Consider the following 13820-nt stretch of genomic DNA (forward strand, 5'->3'; position numbering starts at 1 on the left):
CCAACATCAGTGGCAGCTTTGTGGCGATTTGAAGGTTGTTGCTCTCTTGCTTGGTCTGCAGACTGGATACACAAAGTACTGCTGTTTTCTCTGCAAATGGGATAGTCGTGCAAGAGATTCCCACTACATCAAGAAAGATTGGCCACTCCGACAGTCATTGGAGCCTGGGAGGAAAAGTGTTCAGCATCCACCACTTGTTGAATCAAGGAAGATTTTGTTACCACCCTTACACATCAAACTGGGTCTGATGAAGAACTTTGTCAAGGCCATTGACAAAACACAAGCAGCTTTCAAGTACCTCCGTGGAAAATTTCCAAGGTTAAGTGAAGCTAAGATAAAGGAAGGTGTCTTTGTTGGTCCTCAGATTCGTGAACTTCTTCGAGATGATGCATTTGACCATGCACTGCGTGGCAAGGAAAAGACGGCATGGAAAGCCTTCCAGTTAGTGGCAATAAATTTTCTCGGAAACAACAAGGCAGACAACTACAGGTTGTTGGTGGAAAACCTCCTCAAGGCATACAAAAGCCTTGGTTGCAACATGTCACTAAAGATATATTTTTTGCACTCTCATCTAGATTTTTTTCCACCGAACTGCGGAGCAGTGAGCGACGAGCATGGCGAGCGATTTCACCAGGACATTGCAACAATGGAGAAACACTATCAGGGCAAATGGAGCCCATCAATGCTTGCAGACTATTGCTGGACAGTGACAAGAGATGCTCCATTGAATGAATACAAGAGACAAGCCAAGAAGCGCCGAGTAGACACTGAATAGGACTAAACTATGTACATAATAGTTTTTTGCCTTTTGTTTCATAATAAATTTTATTTATATAACCCTTTTGCTGATTTTTAAAGTGTTACATAAACAGGACAGGTGAAATATTATCATGTAAAGCAACCATAAACACATGAAAAGACCTAGGTTTACAATTTATGATTAAAACTCTACTATCTACACAATATACATAGACATAAAATGCAAAAACTTAAATATCTCAGAAACAGTAGCCAATCAGTTGTTTTAATTGTCATATTTGAATTCAGCACATCAAAATACATAATAAATAGCACATTTTATCTCTGAAGCAGACGACTTCTCAAAAATTGTAGACCAGTGTAATCATCAAGTGATCCAGCCCCTGTTGCCCATTCCCAGCTTCTGGCAAACAGAGGCTAGGGACACCATCCCTGTCCATCCTGGCTAATAGCCGTTGATGGACCTATCCTTCTTTTTTGAACCCTGTTATAGTCTTGGCCTTCACAACATCCTCTGGCAAGGAGTTCCACAGGTTGACTGTGCGTTGTGTGAAGAAATACTTTCTTTTTGTTTGTTTTAAACCTGCTGGTCCCTAATGTGTGTGCTCCCCACACCTTTCACAGCTGATTGTTACCTACCCTTTCATTTTGCACCTCACCCACGTTCAGCTCTGTGTTCTCAGATGGATGGGAACATGTTTTGATGAACATCACCACATGGATTGTGCTCACAGGCTCTTGTCCAGGACCAGTTCTGCTCAATGTTGGCCTGTGAAAAGGCAAGCTATGAGCCAGCTTCCACTGAGCTTAATCTGGCGAAAGCAGGGCTATGATTTCTTATTATTATCGTTACATTCATATCACCGTAGCCTCTAGAAGACGCAACCAAGAACGGGGCCGTAGTGTGGCAGGCACTGTACCTAGCCAGAGCAGGAGACAGTCCCTGCCTCAAAGAGCCTCCAGAGCTGAACAGACAAAGGGGGGAAGGGCAAAGAGGCACAGAGATGGCAACTGACTTGTCCATGGTAGGTCAGGGCTGAGAATAGAACCCAGCTCTCCTGGTTCCTGGGCCAGTGCGTCATGGTGTGATACTGTTCATGCTAAATAAGAGGAAAACTACCTACAGGTAAACCCCGTTCTTCAGAGAACAGCATCTCCCTCCCTCTCCCCCCCCCCCCCCAGGCTGCTGGTTTGCAAAAAGTGCTGACCATCAGCAATCTGTTAAAAGAAATTTACAGTTTGTCTTTGTACAAAATTGCAGCTGATTATCGGCATCCAGCCTGCAGCCTTCTTCACAGAAAAATGTGTCTGAATTCACACTCGACTCCTGGATCAGAACCAAGAATGCATTGTGGGAGATGGCAGAGCCAGACCTAGAAATGGGTGTGAGTGCACCGCCCTCACCAGTTGACATATCTATTAGAAAATCAACACAACTAATCAGTTTCTGGCTCCCAGCGCAGACGAAGGCGGAGTCCTCTGCTACCAGCAATAACACAGACCAGCTTCTCTCAGACACTGCGAGCCCTGTAACATGGAAACTTTTTCTGACTGGCTGCCACATTGGAAACTGTTTCCAGTTCTCAGGCAAGAAAAACATTTATGCAAACCGAGAGTCAAGCTGAGAGGCGTTTTACTAGGGCCCATTATTCACAGTCATCACCAAAAAAGTAGGAGGCAGGAGACAGAGGCAGGAGACAGAGGGGAACCAGCTGAGACCAATTCTCTTTAAGGATTTAGTTCAAATATATTGAGCTCCTGAACCCATTCCACGTAGCTGTTTGTCTAGACATCTATCCCAAGCTCAACAACAGGGTACCAGCGAGGCACTTTATGTCCGCATTCCCTTAAAGGTGAGGGACCAAATTCACACCTGGGGTAGTTCCATTGGCTGTGGCTGGAGATGGACAGCATACTGGCCAATAACCAATTCCTTCCATTTGTCTGTGTCTGCACTAGCCTCTTATGCCTAAAAAACTTCCCACCGCTGCAGCACAAGCTCTTGTGTGGACTTGGCTCCAGGCAACTCTGGCGTCTGACCCACCATGTCCTCTAACCCTGCTCAAAGGAGATCTGCCCGATGTGGTGGTTAAAATGCCAGCAGCCCCCAGTGCTCCTGGTGGTGGAGTGTAGGAATGGTGGGAAACGTTAGGGAAAAGATCAAGTGTAGACCAGGCCTCTCTCAGCAGTGAGCCAGTTTTCTAGTACAGACAAGGCTGTCGTGTAGAACAGCCACAGGGAAGCCAGACGCAGACCAGGGATAGAAGTAGAATGATAATGCGGGAAAAGAATGTAATAAACAAAGGAGAAAACTGTAAACAGAAGGAATTCTGCAAGAGGAACACACTGATAAAGGGAGATGGGGACTGGAACTCTGCTATAGGCCTTATAGAATGTGCTAGCCAGATAGGAACCTCACACCATGCAATTGATTTATTTGCCATGCAGAATAGAGCAGAACCTGAGTATTGTGCCCATCACCCTGGTATCTGAGCATTAACAGAACTGCAGCCAGATGGCCAAAGAGACAGATGCTCTGTATATGGGAATCACCAGGAGCTAGCTGCCCCTCAGGTTACTGAAGAACACCTCAACTAACTATCCATGAGCTGCAAGCAATTCCTGTAGTGTTCCATGCTGCATTCAGTGTGAAGTCAGCTCCCAAACGCAATCACATTCACACTCTCCATGGGCATAGCTGTGAGGTCAGAGGGGAAGGGGAAGCCCTCCCTATGAAAGGGGAAGTAATCAGGTCACTTTCTAGAGTTGGAGCATTAACACCGCAGTTGCCTGTTTAAGCCCAAATGGAGACACTGAAATCTGAGTCCTTTAACCTTCAGTAACATCCTTGCTCTCCACCTCATCTTGGAAACCATCATCTCAGCTCAGGAGAGTTTGTTAGGTTCATCGGGAGGTTCCCAAGGAGAAGAGTGAGTTGGGATCTCATGTTAGCGACTCACCTTCGGGTACCTTTGCAGTGACTTGAGCACCCCAGTAACAATCAAGATCTAGAGCAGCAGGGTTTCCTCAAGCTGCGTAAATCCCATGTGGCATTTTCAGTCAAAAGAAACAGCTACATTATCTCCATAGTGGCCCACTCGGCCGTTGCATTTACCCTAATGCAGATCACCACAGAGCCGGTCAGCTTCGAATCCTGCCCTCTGCTGAGATGAGGCCAGAGCCTGCGACACCAACCTCAGCAGGAGTTTTTTACTTCAGAAGGAGCAGGAGCAGGGCCATGAAGGAGCTGAAGGCTTTGGGAGCCCTTCCCCACGAGCCGTCAGGCAGGAGAACTCCAGAGAGCATAGGAGTGCACTGGGGGATGAGATAGGTTAATGCAGCAGCCAGTGCCCTAGGTCTCCAGGGGGTCACCCTAGCCTGTAAGTTTGGGCAGGCTCTGTCCAATGCTGCTATCAGCAGAGCGTGGTCAGACATGTGGCTCCTGCACAGAAGAGCAGTGAAGTGAATCCCTCCAGGGCGGGGCCTGGGCCTCGCTGTAGAATCCTGCCCAGACCAGAGGAATCTCTGTAGCAAAGGATGCAGCAGGCGGGAGGGATCTCTGCTCCCTCTCACTGGTTCAGCCAGAGTGGGATTTGGCCGCAGTGTTCTCCATTATCTGGCACGCTCTCTCGTTTATTTTGAGACGGGAACCCTGGCTTGTTCTAAATAAAGGGTCTGGTGTCTTGGCTGCAGAGATGGAGGCCCTGGGTCCAGTTCTAACCTGGAAAGAAAACGGACTTTGCATCTTTTTACTGTGTTTCCCATAAATACTCAGTGACGAGCACAGAGACAGACACTGCAAGGAGAGAGCCGTGAGCTGGCTAAGATACCGACATGTTCTGTTCTACAGCCCGCATGACAGGAGCCCAGGTTCTGTGCTGTGGCTCTTCGAAAGCCAGTGAACGATCGGGGGTTTCCTCAAAGTCTTGTAATAACCAGGCATAAAACATGGGCCAAAATCTTTGAATGACCTTCATCATGACAATAATCTCCATGTTTCCAGCCCATTCCAGAGGCCTCACGTTGGTGTGCAGCATGGCGCTGGAGCCAGAAACTGGTTCAGCAATCAGGATCCGTTCAAGGACTGCTGGTCACTGCAGCCTCCCCGCACCATGCACCTGCCCATGGCCAGGCCTTTATTTCTGCTTAACCTTTAGCACATTAAAATGGGGCCATTTGTCTCCCTCTGAGAGCTGAGCAAATAATTCATGTTATATCATGTATTTGATCAACGCAGCCCTTTCTCTGCTCCCAGACCTTCACTTTCAAATCCATTCTTAACTGCATTTCTGGGAAGCCTTCCGAGAATTGCTTGTGTAAGGTTCCTCCCAGCACACTCCTACCAAACAAATGACCAACAAGCCACGCAGAAGTGGTACCAATAATCTAGAATTGCAAGTCACTGTTCTCTTCTTTCTTGGCTTTGTGCTCATTAAAAATCCCATCACACTTTCCAGTAACTCAGGGCTTGTCTACACTTAAAACCCTGCAGCGGCACTGCGGTGAAGACGCTACCTGTGCTGATGGGAGGGGGTCCCCCGTCGATGTAGGTAATAGATCTCCGAGAGGCGGTAGCTAAGTCAACAGGAAAATTCTCTCATCGACCTGGCACTGTCTACACCAGAGCTTAGGTGAATTTAACTGCGTCGCTCAGGGGTGTTGATCTTTCACACCCCGGAGCGACGTGGTTATACTGGCCTAATTTCCTACAGTAAACCAGACTGGTGAGTGGAAATCCGGGGGCAAAATCCTGGCCCCACTGGTGTCAAAGGGAGGGGCCATTGACTCTATAGCTTTACTCATCACCATAACTGAGAGCTCAGAAAGGCTAGCTTCTCTCTGCATTTCTAATGTGAATTACAGTGGTCAAGTCTGTGTTATTGCAGAGAATTTAAAGATTTGTCCTTGTAACCACATTGACTTGGAAACTGGAGACCATTATGTCTTTTTCACTGCTCACCTTATAATAAACTACAAGCTATGTAATTAACAACCCTGGTTTTCTTTATATAAAAAAAAAAAGGCTTGGTACATTACATAGTTGGGTTGACATAAGCTGCCTTACGTTAACCTAATTATGTCACTGTCGATACCAGAATGCTGCTTCTGCCAAAGTAAGTGGCCTTCTACACTGACATCATAACTCCACCTCCACGAGAGGCGAAGAGCTTATGTCGACGTGGTTAGGGCAACGCAGTGTCCATGCAGACACTACTACTTACCTCAGCTGTTGGTTGTCATTCTTGTCAGTTTCAGGGCTGCCACCCTGTGACGTGCAGTCTACATGGTTTTATAAAAACATGATAAGTGAATATAATGTAACTGGAATAGTTTTATAAAAAAATTGATAATAAGTGACTATAATGCAAATGGGATATGCTTTGTGCAAAAGGTCTCTTGTAAGGTATCATTACAAAGCTCATAATCTACTGAGTGTGATCATCCTATTTGTAGAAATGTACCACTCTTGTATCTAAAACTAGAAATATAAAATGTAACTCTGAGGGCCTATTGTAATTATGTAAAGTGTGGGCCATTAATGATGGTTTGGAATCTTGATGACTCCCATTGTCTGCAGTTGGCTGTTTACCTGTGAGTCTCCCTGTATATGTGTGTGCTGGCAAGTGAGTAATGAAGTCTTGCAGTGACATGTGATCATGTCACCTGAACTGGAATCCATCTTTAACCTGGTGCTTTTCCAGTGAGGGGAGGGGGTGGAAACCCAGAGGGACAAAGGGATCCCGCCTTATGCAAAAGACATATAAAGGGGTGGAAGAGAACAGAGAGAGGGAGAAGCCATCATGAAGAATCCCCTAGCTATCATCTGAGCTGGAACAAGAGCTGTACCAGGGGAAAGGATTGTGCCCAGGCCTGGAAGGTGTCCAGTCTGAGAAAAAGCTTACTGAAGCATCTCTGAGGGTGAGATTATCTGTATTCAGTTTGATTAGGCATAGATTTGCGCATTTTATTTTATTTTGCTTGTGACTTACTTTGTTCTGTCTGTTACTACTTTGAACCACTTAAATCCTACTGTCTGTATTTAATAAAATCACTTTTTATTTAGTAATTTACTCAGAGTATGTATTAATACCTGGGGGAGCAACAACTGTGCATATCTCTCTATCAGTGTTATAGAGGGCGAACAATTTATGAGTTTGCCTTGCATAAGCTTTATGCAGGGTAAAACGGATTTATCTGGGTTTAGACCCCATTGGGAGTTGGGCATCTGAGTGCTAAAGACAAGCACACTACTGTACGCTGTTTTTGGGTAAACTTGCAGCTTTGGGACAAGTGATTCAGACCCTGAGTCTTTGTTAGAGCAGACTGGAGTGTCTGGCTCAGCAAAACAGGGTGCTGGAGTCCTGAGCTGGCAGGGAAAACAGAAGCAGGGGTAGTCTTTGCACATTAGGTGGCAGCTCCCAAGGGGGTTTCTGTGATCCAACCCGTCACAGCTTATGTCGACGTGGTTAGGGCAACGCAGTGTCCATGCAGACACTACTACTTACCTCAGCTGTTGGTTATCATTCTTGTCAGTTTCAGGGCTGCCACCCCTCAGAGCAGCAGGGAGGGCTCAGGGCTGGAGCCATGAAACTGACACGAATGTCAATTTCACCGCTGGTAGGCTCCATGCTGTGAAACTGAGCCCATGCCAGGCTCACAGCTGGAGCTGTCACCCCAGGGTGGATGGGGGGCTCCAGCTGTGAACCCCATGCGGCTGACAGTGCCCCACAATGCCCCACTGCAGTCGGTGCAAGCGCTCCTGGTGAGAATGCACACCACCAGTAGGAGGAGGGTAGTGTGGACACCAACAACTGATTGAATTACTGCAGTGGCTGTAGGTCGACCTAAATTAAGTCTACCTAATTTTGTAGTGTAGACAAGCCTTGACACTTCAAGCAGTACTGGTCCTACTCTGGCCTAAAGCAAACTTTCTGTTGAAAATTTTTGTTCTTACAATACAGAGTCCTCTTCTCAACTCATTCATTTTTATTTATAATGATTGGCTACATTTGGATGCTCCCTGACTGAAACAAGATTGAGTGGGGCTAAGGCTTTTACCTGATCTTGCAAGTTTAATGATCGTTTATCTGATTGTTTATACAGGGTCAGGCTAGGGGAAGATACTGGTGCACTCTCCCCATTGCACTCCACTCAAGCTCCACCCACATGTAACACCAGCCTGAGATGCCCGTCACATTGGACTGTGTGCATCTGCATAACATGATCCTCCTTCTTTCTTGCATGCTGTGAGCAGAAGTTAACAGTGATGTTTTTACTAGCATCAATAGGCTCCAGAATTAACAACTCTCACAGTCATTGTCCCAGGCTCTTTGTAAAGAGCATGGCACTGGCTTCCAGCTAGTTCACATTTTGATAGTTTTCGTCACACCCATTCCGAAGATTTTAGAGAGAAGCTTAGAATCTGGAGTGCAAGATAATGGGCACCAAGGAAGAGAATCGATTTGCCAACCCTCCACAAACTGGCCTAGTTTGAGCCTCGTCTTTATAAATGTTTAGTGCTCTGGATAATGCAATTTGGACTATATCTAAGCCCGATTTAACTATGCATAGCAATGGCTTCCTCTTACTATAAACCTTTGCCTGGTGACCATGATTTTGATTTCATACATCAGATGCAGGGGGAATTAGTTTTTTAGCTCTTGGCCCAAGTTTACTGGGTAGTAACGCAAGCATGAGTAGGCGCTGAACTACGTGATGATGGAGCGCTGGTAACCGCCAATCCATAAATACCATTGCTAATTTTATACCTGCTCTAACTCTTCCATGCTAGGAATTCAGGTCAGATATATGGTGACCTAAAATTATAGCAGGTTACAGACATGCTATTTATCATGTTAAAAGTAGAAATAGGCCAATGGATGCCATGTCCCCATCCCTTTTCCCCGGCCTATTTCTACATGGGGTTAGTGGTAACATACCAGACACAGCTATAGTACATCTAGTATTTTTTTTCCATTCTACAGTATTTTGTTACATTACTGATGCAGTATCATACAAATAAGACATCGCACAGGGCTTTGTAACCTGAGCTGGTGCACGCTGTGACACACTGCATCAGAAATTTGAGGACTGCTTCTTAAAGAGCTTTGGGCCAGTTTCGGGATCAAAATACACACACTACCTAGAGTATAAGTGTCAGCTGGATGGAACCCCGGTGCGGGCTGCTGCTCAAGTTTAGAAAGTAGGTGGCAGCTGAAAGAGACTGGAGGAAGGAATCCAAAAATCTAGAGGAAAGAATCTGAAAAAGTCTGGTCAGCTAGACTCTGAATCATGTTTATTTGATTTTTTTTCCATACGTATAAAAGCAAGGGACTATTGGTACAGGCTGGAGACAGGCATATTGTGCCCCCAGCCCAGCTCTGCCAATCTTCTGTTATCCTGAAGTGTTTACAGCTGCCCACTCAGCTTCTCCAGCGAGGCTAACTGTGCAAAGTGCATTGAGTTGTGGGTGGTTGGGATCTGCCAAACTTAGTAAAGGAGAGCTAGGCTACTGCAAAACACAGGTCTGCAGAGGAAAAAGGGATATGACCTTATAGATAGAGCACGGAACTGGGACTCGGGACCCCTGGCTCTGACACTGACCTATGGGGTGACCTTAGGCAAGTCACCTCCCCATCCTGTGCCTCAGTTTCCTAGTCTGTAAAATGGGGATAATAATACTGACCTCCTTGTAAAGTGCTTTGAAAGCAATGAAGAGAGTCAGCTATTCCTGTTTTTAAAAACGGTCTTTATTTAGCAAGTGTTAACAGGTTTACAAATCCTAGCCATGTAAATATCAGCGACAATACAATGATCATTACACCAGTGAGTTTTCCTTTTAGAGGCATATTCCACAGTGCTATAATCATTGGGTCTCACTAGTTCTCAGGGTGTTTCCATGTCGCAGAGCGAGCATCTTTACACTGCAAGGTATTACTACACGGCCACTTAGCATATTTCTTCCTGTGCCCCATTCACGCCCACATGCAGGCCCTTCACCTTCACCGCATCGCCAGCCGAAGTCAACCCCCCCCCCCCCCCCCCCCACACACACACCATGAAATGGGTTTAAAAAAATAATGAGTTTAAACCTAATAAATGTCAGCGGCTTATTATTTGCCTTCTAGAGTTTTGAGCTTTTCTTTATGCTGCTTCCAGGACACGTTTTTACGGCTTTTCTCTGGAGGGCTAGAATTTCGTTTTAACAAAAAATGAAAGGGGAGAGTCTGATCTATCACCTGCCTCCAGGAGCTCTCCGGAAAACCACCCAAATATCATGAGACTTGTAGTAAGATGGCGAGTGAGAGCTGGCAATGCCACCTTCCTCAGGTGCCCCCGGGAACAAAACGGCAGCTCAGACACTTTCTGACCCTTGGCTACAGCCTGGTGTATACGGAGGAGTTTCTGGAGCTCCTGCACTGAGGCCTTTCCCACCACCCTGACATCTCATCCTGCTCAGAGCAGCTGCAGCACCAGAGCAGTGGGAAAGGCAGGAGACTTGCAGAAAATCCTCCGTGTGGGTCCCCATTCTCCTTGGATGGCTTGAGAGCCGGGAAAGCATGTCGCCTAGCAACAGTCATGCAAAGGGTCACAGACTGTTACAAATGCTGGATTTTGTTTAAGAAATAAAACAGTGGGTTTGAATCCCCTAAAACTCATCAGCTCTGTCTGGTATTTTCTATACAGTTTCCCTTTACTTTTTGTAAAGTTGTCCATAGTTTCCTCACAATGTTGGTGGGCCCCCAATGATACAACAGTACAAATAAGAGTAATACAAAATGTTCTGCACTTTTATAGTACCTGATATTGAAGGATTGCAAAGTGCTCTGGGAACATTAGGGAACAGAGCCTTTCATCATGGCTGGGAAAACAGGTAAGCATCATCCTCTTCCATTTTACAAATGGGGAAACTGAGGCAAAGCGACTAGCCCAAGGTCACCCAGGAAGGTCTGCAGTAGAACTGGGAAGATAAGCCAGGTTTCCTGAATCCCAGTCAAGTGCTTTAACAAGCCCATCCTTCCCCTGCGATTCAATGAAATGAAAGGGGGAAAAATGAGGAGGAAATCCAAACAAAGTCCAAAGAAAAAGGAAACGTTCGTCTCCTCTGCACTGCGGGGGTGCGGGGGGAGCTTCTCCAGATTTAGGGAGAGAATTTCAAAAGCACAAATGCCAGCCATTTGGCCCCTCAGAGTTGGTAAGACAACTCCCATCTGTTCATGCTCTCTGTATGTGTGTATATATATCTCCTCAATATATGTTTCACTCTATATGCATCCGAAGAAGTGGGTTGTAGCCCACGAAAGCTTATGCTCTAATAAATTTGTTAGTCTCTAAGGTGCCACAAGTACTCCTGTTCTAAATGCCAGCCAGTTGTCTTATTGTCACCTTTGTGTGCCTTTGGAAATCTCCCTCTTCATTTCTATTTGTGATGAATTCCCACATAAACTCTGCAGGGCAGGGACCAGGCTTTCATGTATGTACAAGGCCTAACATAATGGGGGCTCAATCCTGTCTCAGGCTTCATGGTGCAAATATTTAATGATAAATATAACAAGAAATAATAATGAGATATGCACCGAATCATTTTTTGTTTTAATAACTTCTGCACCATCAGTAAAGGAAAAAAAGATCCTCAGCCACCAATTGGTGTTTATTCATAATTTAGGAAAGTCTAGATTCAAACAGGCTCATAAAATAATATTTGATAAACAATTCTTAATATTAATTTTAATATTTCATTTTAAAGCCTCATTGAGAATTACAGAACATCGAATTCTTTGCAAAGCCATTCACACACGCACACGTCTTAGTCCTGAAGTGATATTTTTTAACAGTTACTTTTCTTTTCTATAAATGTAGCTGATTAAAGATGGGTTTTTCCCTAGCTGGTTCCTGGGGTGGGAGGGTGGAAGAAATCACTGATTAGTGACAGTCAGTTCAAACGGAATCCTTCCGCACCCCCACGCGCGAGAGCTGGACTGGATGGTCACACTGCCGTACTTCTATAAGTGAAGGCTACCATGTACCATTGGAATGGGCCGGAGCAGCTTTCTGAGCATGTTAAATGGCTAATGGGGACCCGCTGCCCTAGCCGATCCTACCCTGCCATTGCTCCTGGTTACTAGCCCCACCAGCCTCTGCATTTCCACAGCCCACCAGAAGCTCACCTAAGTGGGAGCCGGAAGAAGAGCTCCATGAAGCTGAAAAGTCTGTCTCTCTTTCACCTGGAGAAGTGGGTTCAATAAAAGCTATCACCTGGCCCAGCTTGCCTCTGTCCCAGCATTCCCGGCTACCACAGCTCTGTCAACAAAAAGTTAAAATGAACAAGAGCCGCTTTGCGCCTGGAGCCCTGCACAACTCTGAAATGCAGGGGTCGGGCAGGGTGTCCATCCAGCTCTGTCATGAGCCATAAGGCATGCAGATCCCTAACACGGCTGCAGCTTGCAGGGGAAGAGCGGTCTCTCACGGCCTGTCACTAAGGCAACGTCTCCCTTTGGGAGTCAGTGTCCACAATATTCATTTCACAATTCACCGAGGCCCAAATCCTCCTACACACGCCAAGCCCCACGTAGCCAGGCTTGGTACTAGCCTAGAGGAGTTGGGAACCCTCCCCCCAGGCCTCGGGATGCCAGTGAAGTCACTCCATGGCTGATAGGCCCCTCTGCTTCTGTGGGCACCATGTTCTGTGGATCTGTAGAGGGGCAGAGCTCCCCTCTCCGTTCAGTGCACTCAGGAGCTGTCTCTGCTGCGCAGGGAGCGAGGCCCTTCAAAGCCCCCACTGCAGGTCTATGCAAATCCTGGCAGTCCCCTGCATGGGGTCTATGGTATACCAGGCCTTGAGTGGCCACACAGGAGACCAGAATTTGGCCCTAGAGCTTGCAGGCTTGTTTTTGAAGTTTTTTTGTTGCAAAATTGTCACCTTCAAGTCTGTCACTGAGTGGTTAGAGAGGTTGAAGTGTTCTCCCACTGGTTTTTGAATGTTATGATTCCTGATGTGAGATTTGTGTCCATTTAACCACTCAGTGACAGACCCGAAGGTGGCAATTTTGCAACAAAAAAACCTTCAAAAACAGACTCCAAAGAGAGACTACTGAACTTGAATTAATATGCAAATTAGATACAATTAACTTAGGTTTGAACAGAGACTGGGAATGGTTGGGTCATTACACTAATTGAATCTATTTCCTCATGTTAAAATATGTTAAAATATCCTCACACCTTCTATGGGTCATCTCAATTATCACTTCAAAGGTTTTTCTCTCTCTCCTGCTGATGATAGCTCATCTCAATTGATTGGCCTCTTACAGTTGGTATGGCTACTCCCACCTTTTCCTGTTCTCTGTATGCATAAATATCTTCTCTATGTGTGTTCCATTCTATGCATCCGATGAAGTGGGCTGTAGCCCACGAAAGCTTATGCTCAAATAAATGTGTTAGTCTCTAAAGTACCACAAGTACTCCGGTTCTTTTTGCGGATACAGACTAACACAGCTGCTACTCTGAAACGGAAAGAAAAGTCACTGTAGACCTTTAAGGGCCAAATTCTGTTCACTGTCCCTAGCCTCATGGCACAAAGCTCTGTCCATCAGAGGTCGTCTCTGCCACTGTGGAGAGACCTGGCCCAGGACTCTGCATCTTGCTCCAGGGAGCAGCTTTCCCTTGTGCTCCTTGCAATGTTTCGCCACAGAACAGTAAACGGGAGCAGGCTGCAACAAGAACTGGGCAGGACAGCACTTTCCATATTTTTCCTGCCACCTGGTGGCTACTAAACCCACTACATGCTGGTGTGCATGTAAAATGTTAGTGAACTAATAAAGTCGTTGCTCGGAAGCACCCAGCCCAGCAGCGATGGCTCTCTGCTTTCCTAGGTCACCTAATTTCATCAGATGAGGAACCGTGCGGCAGGTGTGATGTTCGTGGGAGGGAGGCGGAGCTGGCACAGGTGCAGGTATGAACGCAGGTAGGCAGGTCACGTGCGTTCAGGTTTTCAATTAGCTCCCAGGTAGGCACCTAACTAAGACCCAGATTTTCAAAATGCTCAGCACCCAGAAGCTCCCCCA

The sequence above is a fragment of the Emys orbicularis genome, chromosome 10 (genome assembly GCF_028017835.1).
Source record: "Emys orbicularis isolate rEmyOrb1 chromosome 10, rEmyOrb1.hap1, whole genome shotgun sequence".
Taxonomy (NCBI): domain Eukaryota; kingdom Metazoa; phylum Chordata; order Testudines; family Emydidae; genus Emys; species Emys orbicularis.